Source organism: Canis lupus, chromosome X, assembly GCF_011100685.1.
Source record: "Canis lupus familiaris isolate Mischka breed German Shepherd chromosome X, alternate assembly UU_Cfam_GSD_1.0, whole genome shotgun sequence".
Taxonomy (NCBI): domain Eukaryota; kingdom Metazoa; phylum Chordata; class Mammalia; order Carnivora; family Canidae; genus Canis; species Canis lupus.
Window position 1 is genome coordinate 10,807,803 of NC_049260.1, and position 25,810 is coordinate 10,833,612.

General features: G+C 38.6%; 1 protein-coding gene across 14 annotated transcripts in view; it reads right to left on the reverse strand.

The window, feature by feature from the left end:
- FANCB (FA complementation group B) overlaps positions 1 to 25,810 on the reverse strand; it is a 459,601-nt gene that overhangs the window by 82,101 nt on the left and 351,690 nt on the right. For 12 of the 14 annotated variants that reach the window (XR_005386142.1, XR_005386146.1, XR_005386147.1 and 9 more), the window contains one exon: positions 10,569 to 10,687. The exons of 1 other annotated variant lie outside the window; for it this stretch is intronic. The gene's annotated coding sequence lies outside the window, so the exon portion shown is untranslated. Of the gene's footprint in view, positions 1 to 9,179; positions 9,651 to 10,568; positions 10,688 to 25,810 lie in introns of those variants that run through there. One more of the 14 variants, XR_005386148.1, reaches the window with a different exon arrangement.

A 25,810-nucleotide genomic window follows, 5' to 3' on the forward strand; every position in this document is an offset into this window, starting at 1 on the left:
ACTTAGGACTTGGAAGGCAGAAGAGTACAAAGCTGAAGTAAAGTCCACAAAAGTTATGGAAGTTCTATTAGGTTTCTGCATCCACTTCGGTGCTTGCATTCTAAATTGTAGCTGATAAAGATATTAAAATTGTATTGCAAAAGCAAAACCAAAATGAGCTATATCACTTTTAAACCCACTAGGATGGCTATAATCAAAAAGACAGAAAATAATAAGTGTTGATGAGGATGCAGAGAAATTGCGATCCTTATACTTTGCTGGTGAGAATATAAAATGGTACAGTCACTTTGGAGAATAGTCGGGCAATTCTGTAAGTGCTAAACATGGAGTTATCATGTGACTTAGCAATTCTACCCTAGGCATATACACAAGAGACATGAAAATATATGTCCACACAAAAACTTGTACACTAATGTTCATAGCAGTGTTATTCAGAATAGCCAAAAGTGGAAATAATCCAAGTGTCCATTATCACCTAAAAAATGGATAAACAGATGTGATGTATCATTACAATGGAATATTACTTTAAAAAACAAAATGATGCAGGATTGATACATGCTACTACTTGCATGAACCCTGCAAACATTATGCTAAATAAAATAATCCAGTCACAAAAGATCACATATTGCATTAATCTACTTATAAGGGATGTCAGAAATAGGCAAGTCCATAGACATAGAAAGATCAATGGTTACCTAGGACTGAGGGTGTTGGGAGGAAATGAGGAAATGAGGAAATGAGGAAATGAGGCTGTTAAGGACAACTGACACTGAAATCATGATACTGTCCCTAGAATAGATCCATTAGGAATGGTAACATCTGGCATGAGGGAAGTACCTCCCAAGCAAGCATCCTGCAGACTGATGAAAGACTTTTATTAGGTAAAATTGGGTTTAAATGAGAGAGGGGAAGAAGGGAGATGAAATAGGTTTATTGTTACCAACCCAAGGAGGCAGATCTCGAAGGGGAAAAAATAACATTGAAAATCTTGCTATTATGTTAAACTATGATGAATTTATCATGTATAGAAACTAATCTGTATTTTGGATTTTTAAAATTCCTCTTCTGAAAAAGTGTTATGAACTTGGAGCTATGTTATTTGAGCACCCTCAATTTTTTAATGGCATACAGAATTTTGGATCTCAGAAATAATTTTCTATGTGAACTAGACACATTCCAAAGTGGAAATCAAAGTTTTTAATTAAGACACGAAACTGCCAATAATAAAAATGAACAAAAATAATTACTTTGTGAAAATTCTGTTCAAGAGATGTGCATGTAACCTCATGAAATACAGTGCTCAGAATGTCTCAGAAGCCAAAACTATATTTATAATTCTGTCCAGTATGAGACATGCTCTGATTTGAAATGGTCTCAAGACAATGCAACCAAAGTGTTAAATAACTGATATTTGCAGACAAAAATTTGCCTTAGAAAAGATGACCTTCTTGGGACAGAACCAATTGAGATAAAGAAGAAGACCCTGGCAAAAAGCCCAGATCTAAAATCTTGGGAAAAGATCAACTACTCTTTCCTGTCTGGAACATTTAATATTTTGACTTGAAACTGTAAGAAAGTTCACGGGGGCGGGGGAGACCTGTGGGTAAGGGCTTCTGCCTCCACCCCCACCTCTTCAATGAAGGGTGATTCAAAATTGGGGACGTTAAAAAAAAGATTAAAAAAATTGGGGAAGTTCCCCAAGAGAAATTTGGCTAAATGAAATTTGATTTTAAAATACTTGAGAAGAAAAATTCTCTAGCTTCCTTAGACAAATTAAAAGGGATCCTGGGAGAGGGAAGGGCAAACAAGAAATATAGCTCAAATAAGAAATTTTTGAGGACATTGGATCCCCAGAAGGGAAGAGGGATTAAATCCTTTCACAAGGTAGATTTAAGATAAAACCCCCACCCCAACCTTGAACAGAGTGGCAGCTATTAACAGAATGATACCTCAGGAGACCTGTAAGTGAATCCATGTGGCTCTCAGATACAGATGTTGCCTCTACCTGAAACCAGATGCTAATTAAACATGAGTATGAAAATCTCTTACCATATCCCAAGCAAGCAGGCAACCAACACGGTTAAATTATTGCAAATCATAAATTCTGAAACACACAGACTACCAAACTATTAAAAATAAATTACTTGCTTCTGGCTCCTTCCAAGTAGGAATTTCAACATGCAGTAGACCTGTTTAGATTTGGGAAAGCTGTATCTCACATTTTGAGATCTTATTATGCCCTATTCACCAAGTTCTCTAGAAAAGAATGACTGATCATTCCTTGTCTGTAGTAATTATATACAGAATTAAACATTAGAAGGGCTAAAATCCCTGCAAAATGTTGAACAATCGCATCAAAATATTCTATAGCTACAATTTGCTAAATTCTCATATTTGTTTTACATGTGGATTAAAACTTTTGGAATATGTCCAAAAATGTTGGAGGAATTGACTGTACAGGGATTTGGGGATATTTAAATGTAATATGATTACAGAATTACAAATGAAATGTGCCATAATCCAAATGTGCTAGTGTTTTCTGAGTCGGCACTTATAAAATACAGACAATTTATAGAAATTTTTCTACCTGAACTCTTGGGATTAAGTTTTATAAGTGTCTCTAATTTCCCAATATCAATGTGGTTGTATTTTTTAACACTTTTGGTTGGTGTTTGAAAAGGTAGACTGGTACAACACTGAGATAAACAATTTCAGTATATTTCGTGTCAGTTATCTATTGCCATAGTAACGCTACATGACAAAAAAACCCTCAGTAGCATAAAACATTAAGTGTTTATTGCTTATACATTTGGAGTGGTTGGTTCAAGTGGCTCTCCCATTCTTGGCTAGGCTCACTCACATGTGTGGAATGGCTCACTGTTAGTTGCTCTTGGCTGGCTGTGGCTTGGGTAAATGGGGTGATTCAGATATGCTACATGTATCTTTCATCCTCCTGGGTATGTTTTTATGGCAGAGGCAGAGAAAAGGGAGACAGCAGAAACATACAAGGTTTCTTGAGAACTAGGCTCAAAACTGGCACGCTATTGCCTGCACCACATTCTCCTGGCTAAAGCACGTCACAAGACCAACTCAGATACAAAAGATGGAAAAATACCTTCTGTCTCTTTAGTAATAGAAATGGCAAAGTCACGTGGTAAAGGGTATGGACACAAGAAGGGGAATGCAGGTGAAAAACTGGGGCTCCTGACAGAATCAATCTGCTAAATGTATATAAACACAAGGCCTTTAAAAAGTTGTAGTTCAATATTAAGGTCCCCATGATAAATAATAAATCACGGCATGCTGACCCATAACAATGAAAAGTCAGAGAGCTTTGGGAAAACCCTAAAGGTTTATAATTATCTGTATTGACCCATTCCATGCTATTGCTGACAAAGTTGTGGGAATCTAGTTAAATTACTGGATAGCCTGTGTCTCTGTATTCTTTGGTGTTCTCTTGGAGGGATATTGGGATTTCTTGTTCTTTTTAGACAATTGACGGTGACAGGTATAGACAAGGGAGATCATTCAGACTAGGGGATGGCGAACTTTTGCTTTAAAGGGCCAGATAGTAAACATTTCAGGTTTTGTGGGCCAGACAGTCTCCATCACAACTGCTCAACTCTGCCCTTTTAGTGCAAAAGCAGCCAGAGACCACATGTAAACAAATGGGCTTGCATGCATTCCAGTAAAGTTTTATTTTAAAAATCAGGCAATGAGCCAGATTTGGCTGATGGGTTACAGTTTGCTGACCCCTAATCTAGACTTTCATACTTTGGTGCCAATTCCACGATGCTTACGCAAAAGAGAAAGAAGAGAAAATAAAGACTTCTAAATTTGGAACAATATAAATCAAGAACATTGTCTTGTAGTTGTAAAATATGGCAGGGTATACCAGAAGTTACTGGAAGGGATAAATAAAATGGATTAATAAATTCTCACACTAGAGAAAGGTAAAAAGCATACCTGAATACCTAGACTTTGGAGAAAAAGTGACTTTTCTGCTTTATGCCAGTAGTTTGAAGCTCGTGTGTCATGTTGTTCAGCTTTGAGTTTCCTTGTAAAATCATACAATGTACTCTCCCTGGTACCCACATGTCTCTCTTTGGGCTGGGAGGACTGAAAATGAACCTGGAATATCTTGGTGAGCATACAGTTTTTAAATATCTGGAGATGATGACCCTTAAAAGGGTCCCTCTCAGGCATGCCGTGACAGATTGAACATCAAAAAGTCAGGGATGATTATGCTAAATTGGGATCAGCTGAGCCTGTGGATGGTATTAAGTCCAAATTGACACTCTCAAAAGGCAAACAATAAATATGGACTCAAGGGAATGTTCTTATTGCCTATCAGTTTGAGCAGATTATTTGTATCCAATTATCAAAACAGGAAGAAGGTAGAGGACAAATAATTCAAATGAAAGAGTAATATGGACCACTTCAGTTTGTTTAGTGGCTATAACACTTTCCTTTCTTTGGGTAGTTTGAAAATTTTTTATGCCTCTCATGTGAGCTACAAATTAGCATATTCCCATTAGTCATGTCGTCTCTCCATGGATGTCTCAAACATAAATCCAAAACGGAGTCATTAAATTCTCTCTCTCTCTCTCTCTCTCTCTCTCTCTCACACACACACACACACACACACATTTCTTTTCCAGAGTTTCCCATATCTGTGAATGAGCCACCATCCACTCAGCTGAGCTAGCCACCCTCCACGTCCAGTTGATTTCTGAGTCCTGTGTACCTTCCCACTTACATGTCTCTCAACTTTATCTTCTCCCCATATATACCACCAACCTGGTTCAAGCCATGATTTTTCGTGACCCAGACCACTGCCATGGCTTCCTAACTGGTCCCTTCCATGAAGTTTTGCTTCCCTCCTGCACATTCTCTGTTCTCCAGTTACATAAACACAAACAGTCATATCAGCATCGTTTAAACCCTTTGATGCTTCCTAAATCCTTTATAACAAAGACCAGTTGCCTAAACTTGGCTCATGAAGCCTTCCATGATCTAGATGCAGCCAATCTGTTTTGCCTGTTCCACCTTATCTTTCCCCTTTGCCCACTCTGCTCAGCCTTTCTGAGCTGTCTTGAATACACCAGTGCTTCTATGCTCTCGCACTTACTGTTCTCTCCCCATGCCCATGTCTCCACACTCATCTCTTTTCAACTTCCAACCCATTTCCCTGCTTCCCTCTTACACTCTCCTTCCCTTTAGAGGGCCTTTTCTGTCTTACCAATCTATATTGTAGGACTCAAGAAGGTAGAGGCTGCTCCTCATGCACATACTGTTGCATTTCTAGTACCCAGCACCACTCTTGGCACATAATAGATGTTCCATAAATCATTGTAGAATGGGTAAATTAATACCTGAATTATGTTGCTATGTGTGACTTTGGTGGGAGGTATCAAATTTCTTTCAGATAGAAAAGATGCCAACATCACTCATCCTCAGGGAAATACAAGTCAAAACTACAGGTGGCTCAGCAGTTTAGCGCCACCTTCAGCCCAGGGCGTGATCCTGGAGGCCCGGGATGGAGTCCCACATCGGGCTCCCTGCATTGAGCCTGCTTCTCCCTTTGCCTGTGTCTCTGCCTCTCTCTCTCTCTCTGTCTCTCATGAATAAAATCTTAAAAAAAAAAACCACTACAGTGTGATGTCATCTCACATCTGTCAGAATGGCTAAAATCAACAGCACAAGAAAAAACAGGTGTTGATGAAGATGTGCAGAAAGGGAAACCCTCTTGCACCATTGGTGGGAATGCAACGTGGTACAGTCACTCCAATGAACAGTACGGAGGTTCCTCAAAAAGCTAAAAATAGAACTAACTTACAACCCAGCAATTGCACTACTAGGTATTTACCCAAAGAATACAAAAGTACTAATTCAAAAGGATATATGCACTCCAATGTTTGTAGCAGCATTATTTATAATAGCTAAATTATGGAAACAGCTCAAGTGTCCATCGACTGATGAATGGATAAAGAAGATGTGATGTATATGCACAGTGGAATATTACTCAGCCATTAAAAAGAATAAAAACTTGCCATTTGCAATTACACAGCTGGAGCTAGAGAGCACTATGCTAAGCAAAATAAGTCAGAGAAAGATAAATACCATATGATTTTACTCATATGTGGAATTTAAGACACAAAACAAACAAGGGAAAGGGGAAAAAAGAGAGAGAGAGAGGCAAGAAACAGACTCTTGACTACAGAAAACAAACTGATGGTCACCAGAGGGGAGAAGGGTGAGGTACCCCAGGAATGTTGTATATATTTCTACTAATTTGGGACTATAAACAAATAGTAATTTCCTCTTGGTTCAAAAACTATTTTTTCATTTACAGCCTGATGGGATTTATGAAGATACAGACTTTTTAATTTCTCTGTTTCTTGTCAGAAATCACAGACTTTCTTTCATTGTATAAATTGAAGTACAAATAAAAGATATGATCTGCCAACATGTGGAAAATGAACTCTATATTAGTTACATACTGAAGTAGAATGATAAAAAAGAAAATGCACAAAACTAGTTTTCAGAAAGGCCACATTAGAATCCTGTCAACACCACCTCTACGATATATAGCTACATGGTAAACTTATGAAACCAGAATCCCTAAAATGTAAGCTTCATGAGAGCAAGCATCTTTTCCTGTCCATCAGTGTAGAACAGTACAATGCCTAAAATAGTGCATTGCACAACAGATAGTTACTGCCCAATAATTATTTGTTTAACAAATGAAAAATGAAGCTTTGGGTCACATCACTCTTTTTAGTTTCAAGTTGCTACAAAATGAGGTAATATTAAAAATTCTGAAAATTACTGGGACAGGTCAAAATGTTTATAAAGATTTTAAATCTAGAGATAATTGCACAAGTTTAGATGTCGTTATTGATGGCTGTATGGCTTCCCTCTAATACCTGTAATCGGAATATCTAATTTTACTGGAATATTTGTTTTATTACATATGGGGGTTTATACCCTATAATTGCAGTAAATGATTAATGTTCTTTCCTTCTAAGTGCATTATAAGCTTGAAATAAGATATGAGATTACATATATGTAACACTCATAATTTGAAAACAGTTTGTGTTAAGAAAAAAAAATAATTTTGAGTTAGTGGTAAATCCAAGGGAGCCTGATTTCACATGGAATAATTTCCAAGACAAGGACACATTTGTATAAAACTTCACAGTTTTTAGACATTCCATATACATTATCTTATTTAATTTTTGTAGTAACTCTCTTATATGTAGATAGTATTGTTTCTACTTAACAGATGAAGACAATGAGGCAGAGAGAGTAAATAAATTGTTCACTTTCACACCCTGGTAAGTGACGGGTGGGCCCTGCCCTTGAACCTGGATTTTTCTGCCCCCAAATGCTTTGCCAATTACATTTTAGCGCTGTGAAGAGTTTAGGCCAAAATACGAAGTTGGAGGGTGTAGTCTCCAAGGCTGCTTTCGTTTCTGACACCAGCCCTACGTTTCAGGGGGCTCCTCAAAGCACCCTCAGTTTCAATAGTTCACTAGGACTCACAGAGGTCACTGAAAGCCATTATACTCGTGGTTATGGTTTATCATAGGGAAAGGATACAGACTAAAACTAGTCAAGGGAAGAAGTGCATAGAGCTGAGTCCAGAAGGTTCCAAACACAAAACTTCTATTGTCCTCTCCCTGTGGAGTTAGGATATGTTACTTTCCAGGTATCGATATGTGAGTACTGCATATGGAGTACTGCCAACCAAGGAAGCTAACTCAAACCTCAGAGTCTGGAGTTTTTATTGAGAGTCCATTATATAACCACGATCAATTATTTCATTGCCCACATGGTTGATCTTAGTCTCTAGGCCAACTGCCACCACATGACCCAAAGTGCACATCCTATGTCACAACATCAGTTTTTCTGGTATGGCCAGCCCTCATCCTAAATCACTTGCTAGATTATTCAGTACGACTCAAGGCACCCAGGCAAACAAAGACACTCCTATCAGGCACATTATAAGAGCCCGGAGATTACCTCCCAGAAAACGGGGCGAAGGGCAGGCCTTCTCTTCAGGCCAGGCCAAATTTTTTTTACCTCAGAACCATGTTGGAAAAATAGTATGCCTAGGATAGAAAGATTTGGAAAATGTAGAAGACAGCTGGCAAATGCGTATGTATATACATGCGCGTCAATATGGCTTGTTGGAATCAAAATGTGAATCTTGATTTGGTTTTACGGTTAAACTCTCCTCTGGCCAGGGCAAATGAGTTGGGAAATGTGAGAAGTCCCAGATGAAAAAGATTTTATCATTGCCACAGTTCAGATAGGGCTCTCATAACTCAGAAGAATGGGTACAACTGTGGGAAGTGATAAAAGCATGAAGCCCATTGTTTGGGGGAGGAAAGTCGGCTGGTTTATGGTTTTTTTGTTTTGTTTTGTTTTGTTTTTGGTTGTTATTGTTTTTGCTTTTAGGATATCTTAGTTGTTTTCAGTTTAAAAAATTGATATCCATTATGAGACCAGCAACAGTCAACTCCTGGGGCTTTTTGCTAAAATTGGTTTTGATACCTTAAAGAATATTGATGACATTTTAGAGTAGAACAGCCTAACAGATCCAAAATAAAAGCTTTCTAAAAAAGACTTTATCCTTTAGCTTTATCAAGAGGCCAAAAAAGACATAAAAATGAGTTCGGCTATTAGACGTAAAGGCTCCAGTCATTTCTATTTATACAGCTGCTCAGCTTTATCTAGCATAAAATAAAATAGAAGGAAGCAGTACCATATATCTGAGTGAGCCGGGTGATGCATACTAATTCCTTTTGGCTTATAATTTATCTTTCTTTGGTATAATTTTTAACCACTTAACTAGATGATGACTGTTTCCGGTGTCTGGAAATCCCAAGCTATTCCTTCCCATGCCCTCTTCCCAATCATCACCCCTCAGAAACCCCCTTTTCGGCTCCTTAAAAATCTAAGATCTGTTTCTTGGATTTTGCTGGGAAGAAGGCGAATCTACGATTACCAGAGTGAATTAGTTTCTTTTTTTTTTTTAAAGATTTTATTTATTTATTCATGATAGTCACAGAGAGAGAGAGAGGCAGAGACATAGGCAGAGGGAGAAGCAGGCTCCATGCAGGGAGCCCGATGTGGGATTCGATCCAGGGGTCTCCAGGATCATGCCCTAGGCCAAAGGCAGGCACCAAACCGCTGCGCCACCCAGGGATCCCACCAGAGTGCATTAGTTTCATGTATTACTCCTCTTCCCAAGAGCATTTGCAATTAAGAGAATATCATGGGGATGAAATTTTCTAGTTATGTTTCCTATCCTGGGTTTATTAGTTAGGATGAGCAAAGTTCTGCTGTAGAAACCTCTAAATTTCAGTGCATTCACACAGTAAAGGCAGATACCTCATTCAGGGAACAGATTCATGTGGGTCGGGGGCTTCTCTTGCCTTCCTTTCTTCCAAATGCTGACTCAGGGACTAGTGACTGTTATTTTGCAACTCTGACATTTTAGGGTCCTTTACATCTAGCGGTGTGGATCTAAGTATGAGAGAGGATGGAATAGATAACCTGCTCTTAGTTTCCTGGGACTGGATGTGATACACCTCTACTCAGGCTGCATTGGTCAGGATTAGTCACAGAGAGCATGACAGCTGGAAAATATAGAAAGCAAAATGAGATATGTTTGGGGGTTAGAGGGAATTTTAGGAATCTACAAATCACACTAGCAGAGAATTAACCACTCCACCAATAGGTGAGCCCAGTTTGTATCAAGAGCTCAGCAAGGTGGCTCTGTCAGTTTAAGTGTCTTCACTGCTGGTTTCAGCTCACGTCATGTTCTCACAGTTGTGAGATCGAGCCCCGCATCGGGCTCTGCACTCAGCACAGAATGTGCTTAAGACTCTCTCTCCCTCTCCCTCTGCCCCCCCGCCCCTCGACTGTGTGCTCACTCTCTCTAAAATAAATGAGTCTTTAAAAAAAGAGTTTGGCAAACCTGTACTGTGACTCTAATGCAAGCTGAGAATTGTGCTAGGTTATGGGCATGCACACACACACACACACAGTGTGGTTATTCAAGAAAATCACGGTTGAGTGAGGGAGGCTGACAGGTATACCTCTAACTACAATGTAGTATGACATTTTCAATAACAGACATATGTACCAGGAACATTTGTACAACGTGTAACTCTTCAAGATTGCAGTGTGAAAGTGAACATGAGAGAGAGCTTTCCAAAGGAAGTAACCTTGGGAAAGGTGCTGAAGGAATTCTGCAGGCCGAGAGAGGGGAAGAATAGACCTGGGAGGCAGAGTTAACAATGTCAAAACTGCAGAAGCAACTAAGAATGTGGTGTGTTGAAGAAGCTACAGTGGAATGCAGCAGGTTAATTCGCAGGTGGGGTGTAGTAGGACAGGAGGCTGGAGAGCTGGGGAGGGGTCAGCCTTTGTGGGTTCTTCCTTTTAGCCATGCTGACCTGCTTAGAGTCCTGGGGGCAAAAAGAACCACACAAGTGTTCTTGGCAGGGAGATGATCAGTGTCTAAGCCACTCCTGAAAGCTTAAAACATTCCTTACCTTTACTGAGCTCTCACCACGAGCCATGCACAGGGTGGAGCATTTTGTGGACATGACCTTGTTTCATCTTCTCAGAAGCCTTATGAGGTATCATGATCACCATTTCCAGACGAGGCAACCTGAGGAACAGAGCAGGCCAACAGTTTGCCCAGAGACATACAGCTAGTCCTCGATGAAACCAGGGTTAAAACCCAGGCTATTGCTGGAATCAGATCCTTTTATCTAGACCATAGCTGTCCAACAGAAACAGAACTTGAATTATATTTATATTATATGTAAATATATGGATTATATATTAAGAAAGTTTAAATTTTCTAGTAGCCACATGAAAAAAGTAAAAAAAAAAGTGAAATTGATTTTATTCTTTCATTTAACCCAATAGAGCAATAATATTATTATTTCAACTTGTTATCAATATAAAACATCATTAATTAGTTATTTTACATCTTTTTTCCATACAGGGTCTTTGAAAGCTAGTATTTTACACTTGCAGCACATCTCCATTCAGACTAGCCAAATTCCAAAATATTCATCACGTGTGGCAAGTGGCTACTGCATTGGACGGCACTAACCTTGAAGGATTATTTCTGTGGTTTTATTCTGTGAAGTATTTACTTACTTTGGAAGCACAACAATTTAGCTTAAGGGTACTAAGATGTCATAAAGCTAAATGTCCCTGTTTTCAGGTGGTTTGATTGTAATCGCACATGGAGATTCTACAAACACACATTAAACAGCTCAATTTCAGACGATTTTCCCTCTCACAACTTATTCCAAAGTCCTTTCCTCCTCATGGCAGTGTTCAGTAGTAATTCTCCCTCAAATCCTAAATTAGCACATCTGGCACTGAGAGGTGTCATGGTTCATTGTCATGACTATAAATGACAGATGGCCTGTTCGAATGCCACATGCAGAAGAGACCAACGATCTGTCCAGTATCTCTCCCAAGTCTGATTTCCTCAGAGTGATGGTAGGGGTTATATATGCCCAACATGTTTTGAATGCCAATGCGGAAATTCTAGCAATTCCAATTAGGGTCAGCATGTTGCACTCAGGGGAGGAACATCAAACATGGATAATTGAGTTTCCCAAACAGGGGATGACCTCACTGTTTGCCCTTCACAAATACACACACTCTCTTAGTCTATTTAACTAACCTCCTACCTAAATACGTCTTGTGGGAAGAGAGAGTTTATATAAGGCCATTGAAGGGTCTCTCTCAAGGCCCCTGCCTGTGTCAGACTTGATTGTGCCCATTACATACATTTATTGAAACCTATCCATCTGCCATTCTCATGCCAACCAAGATAACTCAGCCTGTATTTTGAAGTGCACAACATGTATGATAAGTCTGTCTGTGGGAAAACGTTGTGGTGGTTTATATCGCCAATGGAGTAAATTTTATCTCTTTCCAAGTCTCTAATTTAATAAACTTTCTGGAGTTTCTATGAATAAAAAATTATCCTGGATATCGGGAGTTGACCCAAAGTAGCAGAGCACAGTGGCTAAAAGTTTGAACCCTGGTTTGAGATGAATCGAAGTTAGAGCTGCAGCTTTCTTGCTTATTTAATCTTGGAGTGAGCTATTTCAACTCTCTAAGCCTCAGTTTCTGTATCTATAAAATGGAGCTTATGATTGAACCTACCTGGTAGAGTTGTCAGAAGTTAAGTATGAAATACAGAAAGCACGTAGCTTAGCAGCTGGCAAAAAATAAGTGATTGATAAATATTCTCCCCTAATTGCCTTTGTCTGTTTCTTTCTATGGTTATCATCTTCTTGTGGGAAGGCAGACACATAAATATCTGTAATGAAAACCATAGGGCAGCAAATGCTGGTTGTGCTGTGAATCAATGCTGGGAAGGTAGAAGAACTACTCATTCTGATGATATTTTAATGGAGGTGGTAGCATTTGCCTAGAGCTTTGAAGCATGAAGAGGGAGAGAGAGAGAAAAGAAGGAAATTCTTGGCAAAACTACAGATAGTGGAAGTGTAGCACATAGCTCAGAATATCAATAGGACTGGTGTATTGGGCTATTGGCTTTGGTATGGAGAATAATTTGGTTCTCAGTAACGGCTTTAAATATAGGACCGAGAAATTGAGACTTTCTCAATAAAGGTACAGACATTAATCATTTGTGAGATGGGCAATCAAAATACAATGTGTGTTTCTTTAGAACGATAACATTGAGGGCATTGTAGAAAACAAAATTAAGATAGAGATCATCTGGGCATCTTCAAGACATGGCTGATATTTAAGATGGGTCATGAGGAGTTAAACTTCTTTTTTAAAAAATATTTTATTTATTTGAGAGAGAGAGAGAGACAGAGACAGAGAGAGACAGAGTGAGACAGCGCACAAGTGGAGGGGAGGGGCAGAGGAAGACGGACAAGCAGACTCCCTGCTGAGCAGGGAGCCCGATGTGGGGCTCCATCCCAGGACCCTGGGATCATGACATGAGCCGAAGGCAGACACTCAATTGACTGAGCCACCCAGAGGCCCCCACAAGTTAAACTTGTTGACTTGACTTTCTAGCCTCACTCACTACTAGTACAAAGACATTCTCAATAAAAAGGAAACTGTCAGTGATTTTTTTACCCTGTGTATTAATTATCAAGATTTGAAAGATTATAAAATAGATTTGGAAAACAAGACCCAATTCTAAGACAATAAACAAATTGAAGATCTCTTGTTTTCAGTATCTAGTATAATGGTAAACATGTTGCCCTAATGGTAAGAAAAAAAGTGTAGAGGGCTGTTAAAAAATTCCAGTGCCTGTGTCCCGCCCAAGTCTAGTTACAACAGAATCTCTGAGTGTGAAAACCACAGACCTTTCTTAGGTACTTGAAACAAATGTGGATGTTTAATAAGCAATGATTTATGGTTTATGATAATCTATATACAGTGTTGCACACTGATCATCTAATTGGTTCAAGTCCCTACATGTATGCTTTGTAGACAAGTGACTTATCAAGGAAAAGTTCACAATTCCAATGCCTCTCCACATGCAATTCTTTCTCTTCCATGATGATAATGAGAGATCACCAGAAGCAAAGGGATATCAGCCTAGTGTACTGCTTCTAAAATATTCTACCAAAGTACCCATTGTGGCAAAAAACAAAAATTAAGAAATCTATTCTCAGGGAACTAGCAGGCTTATTATTTTTTTGAACTAAGGCTTCTGTGAATATTACATTTGCACAGTATATTTATATTTGCTTAACTTGAAAAATGGCATCAGAGTAAATTCTATCAAGTAAAATTAACATGCCAGAAAAATGTACCCACGGTTTTCCTGTGGTTTCTCATATTGCTTGGTACTCTCTCTGCTTGACATCTCCGAGAACACATGTTTGTCAGTTTAAACAACATAGAGAGCAAAGAGAAGGTTTAACTCAAAATTACCAGACTTGAAATTTTAAATACTACTAATTAGTTAAGTGGCCTTAGTAAATAACTTGACCTTTCTGGATGCACACACACACATAAACATACACATATTAGGATCCCTGGGTCGCGCATCGGTTTAGCGCCTGTCTTGGCCCAGGGCGCGATCCTGGAGACCCGGGATCGAGTCCCACATCAGGCTCCCGGTGCATGGAGCCTGCTTCTCCCTCTGCCTGTGTCTCTGCCTCTCTCTCTCTCTCTCTCTCTCTCTCTCTCTCTGTGTGTGTGTGACTATCATCAATAAATAAAAATAAAAATAAACAAAAAAACATACACATATTAAATGATATCTGGGGGCCCCTTTCATACTAAAAACATTCAACATGGAAATTCTGTATGATCTTATAAAAGACTAGAAGTCAGAGAGTTGTATAGTCATTAAAGAGTTAAAACAGGAAAATCTATGAATGAGAGGGGTGTGTGTTTATGTGTGTGCATATTGTTTCATTTATTAATTCTTTGGGAATCTGTTATGTAGAGATGTAAATTCACTCAAAGTTTGGATATCTTCTCTTAGATCAACTTTAAAGCTCACATCTTATTTTTTAGTATAGTTTACACACAACACTATGTTAGTTTCAGGTATACAACATAGCGATACAACATCTCTATACATTATGCTATATTCACCACCAAAAACTTACATTTTTATCTATTTGCTAATTAGTTGCTTTTTCAAGTGGGTGTAGTGAACAATTTCCTTACATTGTGTTTCGATCATGTATTTCTGCATACAAGCCATCCCCAAATACAGTAGCTTAGAACAGCAATAATGTATTACTTCCCACCGGATCTATGGCTTGACTGTGCAGTTGCACTGCCCTAATGAGAGCTCACTGCTGGTGGCTCTGCTTGGATGGCTGGGCCTCTCCCTTCACATGGTCTTTCATGTCTGCTTCTCCATTATGGCCTCAGGGTTCTGGGAGGGAAAAACCCAATGCACACACATGTGTGGAGGCATCAAGCCTCCACTTGAATTGCATTTGCTGATATTCCACTGGCCAAAGCAAGGCACGTGGCTAAGTCCAGAGTCCAAGTGGCAGAGGATTACCCAGGACAAGACTTCTGAGGGGCATGATTCATTATTTATCAATCTACCACAACTTCTTGTCCACTTTTGACAAAAGTGGGAGACAACACTGTTTGAATAGATCTGCCCTACGACCCAGCAATTGCACTGCTGGGGATTTACCCCAAAGTACAGATGCAGTGAAACGCTGGGACACCTGCACCCCGATGTTTCTAGCAGCAATGTCCACAATAGCCAAACTGTGGAAGGAGCCTCAGTGTCCATTGCAAGATGAATGGATGAAGAAGATGTGGTCTATGGATACAATGGAATATTCCTCAGCCATTAGAAACGACAAATACCCACCATTTGCTTCGACGTGGATGGACCTGGAGGGTATTATGCTGAGTGAAATAAGTCAATCGGAGAAGGACAAACATTATATGGTCTCATTCATTTGGGGAATATAAAAAATAGTGAAAGGGAATAAAGGGGAAGGGAGAAAATGTGAGTGGGAAATATCAGAGAGGGAGACAGAACATGAGAGACTCCTAACTCTGGGAAACGAACAAGGGGTGGTAGAAAGGGAGGTGGGCGGGGGGTGGGGGTGACTGGGTGACAGGCACTGAGGGGGGCACTTGACGGGACGAGCACTGGGTGTTATTCTATATGTTGGCAAATTGAACACCAATAAAAAATAAATTAAAAAAAGAAGAATGCTACAAAGACATTCTCTCTTCAAAAATCTCCCTTTGAAAAAAAAATAAATAAAAATCTCCCTTTGGATGCATGCAACCCTGATGTTTATGGAAGCATTATCAACAATAGCCAAATTATGGGAAGAACCCAAATGTCCACTGACTGATGAATGGATAAATAAGATGTGTGGAGTATATGTATATATACTATATATATATACCACATATATAAAATGCAGTATTACTCAGCCATAAAAAAGAATGAAATCTTGCCATTTGCAGCAATATGGACAGAGCTAGAGAATATTATGCTAAGTGAAATAAGTCAGTGAGAGAAAGACAAATACCATATGGTTTCACTCATATGTGGAATTTAAGAAACAAAACAAATGAACATGGGGGAAGAAAAAGAGGCAAACCAAGAAACAGACTCTTAACAACAGAGAACAAGCTACTGGTCATCAGAGAGGAGGAGGTGGGGGGATGGGGGAAACAGGTGATGGGGATGAAGGAAGGCACTTGCTGTGCTGAGCACTGGGTGTTGTAAGTGTGGGCTCAGTAAATTCTACACCTGAAACTAATATTACACTGCATGCTAACTAACTGGAATTTAAATAAAAAGTTAAAAAAAAACTCCCTTTGTTGTGTTACCAGAGAAACCACATTCAGAGTTTCATTGCATTTGGATTAAGGCGGGGGTTCTCTACTAGAGCTCATTTCAGAATTATTGTGATATTTTCTCAAACGACAGGTACCCAGCTCCCCACCAAAGCAACCGAATGAAATCATTCCGTAGTTGATTCTAATGTACATGTGTCCTGGTTAAGGCTGACTGAGTCACGAATTTCATTTTTGGGAACAACGGATTAATGTGTGGGAGACCAAAGCAAAAGTGAGAGGCCAGGTCCTTGGGGTGAGAGCCAGACTGTAAGGTAACTCACTGGGGTTTCTGATTCCTCCTTTTCAGGCCCTGCAGAAGTGGTGGGGCTCCTTACTGTGGAATGTGGGAATTGTTGCCAATGCTAGTTTTGTTCTCCAGTCTCTCAGCCCAAACCAACAGTTTCATTTTAATATTTTGTTACAAATAATTTAAAAGACTAGTCCTTAGGAAGTCAGTAATCCCTTTATACTGGATTTTAGGTAAGTACCACCAGGGGAACAAAAACAGTTCCTTGCTGATGTGGTTAGGGCTTACTCTTGTTGAAGGTAGCTAATATTATAGATTAGCATATAATTTATCTCATTTATTCATTTAAAGTATAAAAATTCTTGAAGGGAATAAAACATACTAATGAGATACTCATTGGTGATTAGGGAAAAGTAATACCAAATTTAACACCAAACTTAACTATGATCTTATTTTAACTCCAGTTTGTCTTTGAAAGTTGAATAAAGTAGTTTATTATGAGTCTTTTCCTAGTGTTTCTCTTGAGATGTTGGATCAGCACGTTGGCTTTCTCATCTCCCTCTGCTAGGTGTATATTCGGTACACACGCTCTCGCTGCTCAGGGGTGAGAACTTCCTTGCCCTTCTAACTTCCCTATGTCTTCCTCTCTAGTCGGCAAAGGCGAGGGGAAAAATAGCAGGCCTCATTGTGACTTTCCGGGTCTCAGGGTGAGAAAGTAATTTACTCAAAGTAATTTACTCATCAAGAGATCACACCTCTTCTTTTTATTTTTTTAAAGAAGCTTCCATTGGCATGCATAATTTTTATAAATGCTGACTTCAATCACATGCTTAAGATTATCTATTAACCATTCAAACAGGAACCTGGCTCCTTTTGAAACCGGTCTATTTTTAAAGGGCTACACCCCCTTTTTTATTTTTGGACACTGCCTTTGAAATTCATTTAAAAATAACCATTTCCAAATGAGCAGGTAAAAGCATTGCTGAATGCGCTGGATGATGCAATTGGAGACAGGAAACTCTGAGGGCTTTTTACACTTGCACGACTCAGTCATCATGCAGATCACACAGATGCCTGTCGAGCAGAGAAATAGCACTGATTTGATTCATAAGACTGGACCTATAATTCTGGCTCTATCATCAATTATATTTGAAGTCTTGAACATGTCATTTCACCATGTGGGGATTTATCTTCACATGGTGAAAATAGGGTGGTGGTGTACTAGTTTATTTTGAAAGTGATTACCAGGTCTAATAGTTGACAATTATGAATACATTGTACTTTCATTGATACTGATTTGATTCAGGGTCCTGTCTGAGGTCATAAATCTTTTGATAACCTTTTCAGCAGTGTTTGGGATCTAAATTTATTTTAAGAAAATGCTACGCAAATGTTTTTTTTTTTTAAATAAGGAGATTGAAGACTGTTTTTATGCAGCAGGAATTCTTTATTTGATGCATTAATAATTTGCAGACGTTGGTTCCTGAAACCTAATCTGTGAACCCCTGTGGGATTATATATTCTCCAAAGGCTCTCTTATAAATTACCATGATTGAACAGTTAGGAATCTACATGTTGATTCATGACCAGACCAGATAGGTTAGCAAATTATTTATTTGCTGTATTCTCTGAGACAACTGCAACCCTTCTACCATCCACTAAAGCATTCTAAATGTAGGGGATTGGAACAATCACTAAAAAGATGCCATTTGAAAACGTTCTGAGGCTGGGCATCTCCAACTTTAATACACACAAACCACTTGGGGGTCTTGTGAAAATGCGAGTTCTGAGTCAGTAGGTCGGCCACGGGGCCTGTGATTCTGCATTTATGGCAACTTCCCAGCTAAAGCCAATGCTGCTAGTCCACAGCAGCCCTCTGAGCATCGAGGCACTAAGGGACTGGGTGAAACGTGTGTGGATTCCATGTCAATTATAAGTCAGTTTGCCCATTATAAAGATAGATAGGCTGTACACCACTTCCAAAACACACTACCTGAGCTAACATAAGAAGGATCTCTTTCCAAATGGCACATCAATAGAATGGCATGTTTCAACTTTAAATATTCATGACTTGTCTTCCTCTTGTTTCTTTCAAGCTTTGACATTTACTTAAGTAATTACTGTCACTTTCAAATGGCGGCCCATATTTTTGTCCTTTGTAAATCCTCCTATGTTATTATTCATGCTTTGTTCCGTTTCCACTCTTGGAAGCTGCCTTTATCGGGTTTGCCAGGTGGATTCTGCACATATCCGGAATTAATCTCCATGGCCCATCAGAGTGTAGCCAACTTCATTTAATCAAGGGAAGAACTGGAGAGGGAGACAGTGACTGGGAGGAGAGATTGGGAACCTGATGACCGCTGCAGCTTATCCTGATCAGACAAAACAAAAAAGCCACTTTCCGCTCACGTCTTCTTAGAAGTAGCAATGCCAGAATCTTAATGTGTTTTGCTAAATCCTTTGCAAAGAGTTATCTTCCAGACGTACAGATTGACATGTTAGCTTCATGCGGTCTTTGTTTCCCAAGATCATCTATATTACAAATTATTTCAGAACTGACAAATTGTCCTCCTCTTTGTGAGTCCATTTGGGAGCTGAGTTGTGGAAGACACTTGGAGGGAAAGGGAAGTGACTTGTGCTCCTAATTGTGCTAAGATCTCTAAATATATTATTAATCCTCTAAGCCTATTTAGTGTATTTAACACATAGCCAGTTATGCACGAATCTCGTATGAATGGCTGATTTTTTTTTTATTCAAGGAAAAAGTCATTTTCTGATTAAGAGGTGCTTCCTCTTTTAATGAAAAGTCTTTTGGTTCTGCTATACAGAAATAAATCATCAAAGCTCTCTCAGTAATGGCTGTAAATATTTTGTACTTGTGCACTTTTAAAATAAAAGTTGAAGTCATTTTCAAGTCGATCAATTAGTCTTTGCCAAGTTAAGTACATTTGGGTATTAGCATGCTATTGCATAATGCAGTGAGCTGGCGGATCAGAAAGTAATCAGGCAAGTTTAAAATGCTCATAGATTCTTTGTTTTCTGGCGACCTTGAGGCAGGCAATTAGCAAATACTTTACATTTTCATTTTTCAGGTAAAGAAATCCAGAAGGGATTAACTAAATCCACGATCTTGAGAGAGTCAGATGGGCAGTGGAGAAGCTACTGTTTTCTGATATCTGTCAACTGTAGCAGCTGAATTTTGGGGAAAATTATATTGGAAAAAATGACATCTTGATAATTTTTCCTTACTACTGGTAATATGCATTGCTTTTTCTGCTGGCAGGCATTATGCCTCCTTCTTTTCCCCAAGAGACAGAAGAGCACTCCTCATAAGCAGTTTTCTGTTCTGTAGCTCCCTACTGTGGAGTCTGGGCACCCTCATGCAGTAAGCTGTAAAACACCTGCCACCCCATTGTAAGGGACAGAACCACACACACACACACACACACACACACGCACACCCTTTGAAATCAGAACTTTCAGATTCTGCCGGACTTCATCTGGATCGAGGTTGTGTGTGTGACGTCAATGAGTGTGCCTGTTAGGGAGAGCGGGTTCTCTGTGAGGTGTGTGGACGTCTTGCCAGGAGGCGACTTTGGTGCTGATGCCCGACTCCTCCCCTTGGGACTACAGATCCATCCTGGCACACATACGCAGGGGAAAAATATAGCTCACCATTTCATCTACTCAGGGGCAGCCTTTTCTGGCAGCTTCTGGGCCACTTGAGGTGAGGTCGGCCACCTGCGTGTTTGGGAACAGCACAGAGCCGAGAGAGCACACGGGGCTACTGCTCAAGCTGCCCTTCGCTGGGCTCATTTCCATGTTTCTTTGACAGCTAATCTTTTGAGTCCTCCTTTCCATATAACCTCTCAGCTCTTGAAATGGCTGAAATTGAATATGTTTACCTTATTTAATGTGATGGGCACTATTAAGAATTGCTCATATATGGTTAATCTTCTTTCCCCTTGACTCAGGTCATCATGTGAGATGTTTTATTTTCATTTCTGAGTGATCTAGTGCTTGAGATTTGGCACTGCCAGTTGGTCAAGTGGTCAATGATCTGTAAAGCATAACAATTTACTAAGGAAGCTTGCTATTTACATGGGCTCTTAATGCACTATTGCCGGGGGTAGGAGGTGTGGAGCAAGGAGGCATAGTATCTTTTTGCTCTGTGATGCCTCTCTGTGGTGAGCATACTAATATTGGAGAAAATTATATTGGAAAAAATGATCTCTTTACAATCATTCCCTAATATTGATTCAAATACCAGTGAATACTATCTGATAATAGAAAGAAAACTCATGGGGCACCTGGGTGTCTCAGTCAGTTAAGCATCTGACTCTTGACCTCAGCTCTGGTCTTGATCTCAGCGTTGTGAGTTCAAGGCCTGTGTTGGTCTCCACACTGACTGTGGTACCTACTTAAAAAAAAAAAAAAAGAAAAGTTGGGGCACATCTGTGGCTCAGTTTGTTAAGTGTCTGCCTTTGGCTCAGGTCATGATCCCAGAGTCCTGGGATGGAGCCCCCCATGTCAGGTTTTCTGCTCAGCTGGAAGCTTGCTTCTCTCTCTCCCTCTGCCTGCTGCTCCGCCCCCTGATTGTGCTCTCTCTCTGTCAAATAAATAAATAATATCTTTAAAAAAAAGAAAACTCATTCATTCTATGATCTTTGCCATCAGAGATTAGGGGTTTTATAAAATGAGGCCTAACTTGGGAAATATAAACTTAAGTATCTATTCTGTAAATGGAATAATGCCTTGTCCACATTATACCCTTGAAGTGGTACTGGTGGTGTCACTTCAAAACTAGATGATTAGAATTATAGTCCAAATTGTCATTTATTTTCTTTATGATCATATTTAAGAACTTTTTGCCTACTCGTAAGTCATAAAAATGGTATCCTCTGTTTTCTTCCTTGCTCTACTTTTACATTTGTACCTACATTCTATCTAAATTAATTTTTGTGTATGGTGTGGGATAGTGGGCAAGATTCATTGTTTTTCCATTTGGATATTTAAATAATCCAGGGCCATTTATTAAAAATATCCTTTTCCCTGTTGACCCAAGGAATCAATTTTGTCATTAATCATGTGACTCTATATCGCTGGGTCTGTTTCTGGACTCTCTATTTTGTCTCAATGGTTCCTTTGTCTCTCCTTGTGCCAATACCACATGGACTTAATTGCTTTAGCTTTATATAAGCCTTGATATCTAATAATGTCCTCCAGCTCTGTGCTTGAAGATTGACATGGATAAATAAACTGGACAACTTAGAATAAATGGGTAAATTTCTAGAAACATACAATCTTCCAAAACTGGATCAAGAAGAAATGACAAATCTGAATAGACTGATTACAAGTAATGAAATTGAATCAGTAATTTAAAAAACTACCAGAAAATAAAAGGCTAGGACTAGATGGATTCATAGTTGATTTCTACCAGACATTTAAAGAAAAGTTAACACCCAGTCTCCTTAAAATATTCCAAATAATAGAAGAAGAAAGAAAGCTTCTGAATATATTCTATGAGGCCAGCATTATTCTGATACCAAAGTCAGACAAAGACACTACAACAAATGAAAACTATAGGCCAATATCCCTGATGAACATAGATGTAGAAATCCTCAACAATAGTAGCAAATTGCATGCACCAATACATAAAAAGATTATTCACTACAATCAGGTGGGATTTATTCTGGGGATGCAGGGATGGTTCAATATTCACAAATCAATTGATGTCATATACCATATCAACAAGATGAAGGATAAAAATCATAGGATCATCTCAACAGATGCAGAAAACGCATTTGGCAAGATTCAACATCCATTCATGATAAAACTTTCAACAAAGTGGGGTTAGAGGGAACATACCTCAACATAATAAAGGCCATTAAAAAGGTAAAAAAGGTACTAGCCAAAATGATGTGAGCAGAAGAGATTTGTGAAATACCTGGCTTATTTGCTTTGAAGGAAAGGAGCATGCCTTCCAAACTGCTTCTCTTGGAATATATACATGATGGTGGGAGTTGGAATGGCACTCAGATGATGAGATGGAAGCCATGGTTTGGAGATTACAGAGCAACACTATGGGAAGAGCCTGGATACCCCACACTGTAGATTTGTCTTATCACTCTGGATGATGTTACAAGGGGAAAAATTAATGTCTATCTTCTTTAAGCCACTGATATTTTGGTGTAATTGTTAGAGAAGATGAGCCTATATCCTAATATTGACTTCTGCCCAGCTTTATTGCCATATTGTCTACAACTTCCCACCCTATTTGGTGATCCTTGCTTTGTAACATCTCTGTGCCCTTATATATCTGCCCCCATTCAACTACTGGGATAACTTCTATTTTTTTTAAGATTCAACAAAAGTCTTTCCTCTTCTGGAATCCTCCCTCTCTGAGGTATTTTTAAAAGGTCCCTTGGTTTCCCATAGCATTCACACTGTGCACTGATCTATTACATTGTGTTGAAAATGGTATTTGCTTGTCTGTCTTACTTTAACATGTCTTTTTTCTCAACTGTCCCACCTATTCTCTTGCTGTGGGTTCATATAGGGCAGGATTGGTCTTTATCATTTTATCCTGGGTATTTAACAGTGGGTGATAAGTAAATTCATGTTAAATGAGTAAATGAATGAATGATTTCTGTGCACATTTGGTGAGTGTATATGTTCTTGGGATGTGTTTTGTGTCTTTTAGAAAGCAGCAACAGGGGTACCTTGGGTGGCTCAGTTGGTTAGGTGGCTGACTATTGATTTCGGCTCAGCTCATGATCTCAGGGTCCTAGGACTGAGTCCTGCATTGGGCCCCACACTCAGCAGGGAGTCTGCTTGTCTCCCTCTGCTCCTCCATCCACTCACTCATGCTCTCTCTCTCTAAAATAAATAAATAAATCTTAAAAAAGAAGGAAGTAACATAATTGAATTCAAGCATTTGTTAAATTATGTTTCTGGTCTATTTAGATATTTTATGTATGCCTCAACTGAACTCTGGTTGGAAAGCTCCCTTTTTTATTCAGATGAAAGAAATGGAAAAGATTTCAGAGGGGAAAATGACTTAAATGTGAAGTATTATTTTGATTTAAAATAAAAATCAGCTGCCTAGTAAAATCTCAGATTTTCCTTGATCTCAGGAAAAAACTAAGTATTTCTATACTTATTATACTTCTACAACTTTTTTTTTTTGAGATTGCCTATAGCCCAAGATTTCTGAGTCATTCGTTGGCAAAAGGAAAGTCCCAGTGCCAGAAGATAGCAGGACCTAGGATTGTTACATTTAAAACTTTCACTTTCTATTGTCTTTAAGTGATGGCTAATTTGCTGGGCCAAAGGCAGAATTGAAGATGCTTAGTACATATATTTCCTTTCTGTCTACCTAAAACCTCAAGATTTGGTTTAAGAATCCCTTTAATGTATACTTTCAGTTAACTGATCCCTTTTAAAAATAATGATTTAGTGTTTTCTAAAGAGCCTATGGTCATTAAAGAGAACATAGGCAATAGTTAAATAAAGCTAATAACATTTAAATTATCCCTAATCTCAATTAGGAAATTGACAGAATTTATGTACTAATTATGGAAAATGTAGACCATATAATTACATAAAAATCATATTATTTCTAGACAGAACCACTATTACTATTTCTTCCTACATATACACATGTACACACTGTACATACACACATTTTTAAACAAAAACATAAAAATATTGTACATGTTTCTTAACATACTTTTCACTTTTTAATATATAATGAACATTAACATTTCCCTAATTCTTAATTGTTCTTTCACAGTATTATTTTAATGGCTTTATTACATTCCATTGAGTGATTATATAATAATTAATTTACTCAGTCCCCACTTGGTGTGTATTTAGGCTGTTTCCAATTTCTTCCCTCACGAACATAATTTTAGCATATACCTATATAGCCATAGATTTTCAAAGCCCTGTGATGTTTCCCCCCTCAGGATAAATTCCTAGAAATAGATTTGCTAGATCAAAAGATATACAAAATACAAATTAAATCTTTTCATATACATTACCAAATTGCCTTTTCTGGATTTACTTTAATACATATATATTGCTTTTCATTTATAAGCAATGTGCCTCATGAGCTTATTCTGTCTCTTTTTTTTTTTGACTTCCTATGATGTCTGGAAACCCTGAGGGACATGGGATGTAAAGAGCTGTGGCTGTGCTACTTGCTGACTGTGTAAGCAGAGGCAAATCCATGTCACATGCACACTGGTGTCTGCCTTGCTGGGTTTCATCTTTACAGAGAGGCCCCTAAAACCACCCTTTAAGCCCTTGTTGTGGCCCTTTGGGAAATATTCAGCTCAAGTTTCAAATGTGAAGTCAGGTGCCATGTCAGCAGTGGCTGAAAGGGCCCATTGCCGGTGTTTCATTTTTAAAGGCTGGTTGAAGTACATGCCAATGTCAGACTTCTTGTCTATTCCTGAGTATCAGCTTTTTGTTTTTTTTGTTTTTTTTTTTTTATTTTTATTTTTTTATTTTTTTTGTTTTTTTTATTTTTTTTATTTTTTTTATTTTTATTTTTGAGAATCAGCTTTTTTACTGAGTGTACTTCACACATGGCAATGTTCTCACAATATGTGCTATATAAACATTGCTTAAGAAAATCACTGTGGGGGGCATGTATAATGGTTACTATAAATTTGAAAGGCAACATGAATACATTATGGTCATGGTCATCTTCTCCTTATTATTCTAGCACAGTGCATTGCTCATAGTAGGCAGTCAGTAAACATCTGTTGAAAATTGAGTGAATGAGTGAATGAACATTGCCTTGTAAAAGAGTTTATGTATGGTTGTAGTACTTTAGAGTCTAGCCATGGCTGGGGCATAGTCACATACTTCTTGAGCCTCACCTTAGTCTGCAAGAAGATACGAATAGAGCTAGAAATGTGAGTCAGAAAGAATATGACTATTATTACAAATATAACAGTTTTGTCAATTAATTGTGAATAAGGTGAGTGGGATGGCCCCATTAGTTTAAATAATAATGATAATCATAATGACCCTAATCCCTTAATCAATCCCGAAACTTTTGGTGTTTACTTAGGGGATCAGATTGGCAACAAATCTTGTGTGACAAGAAATAAGACTAGGTCCATTAGGGAGGATCAAAAATTTCTTTGGAACCCTACCTAATCTTGGTCT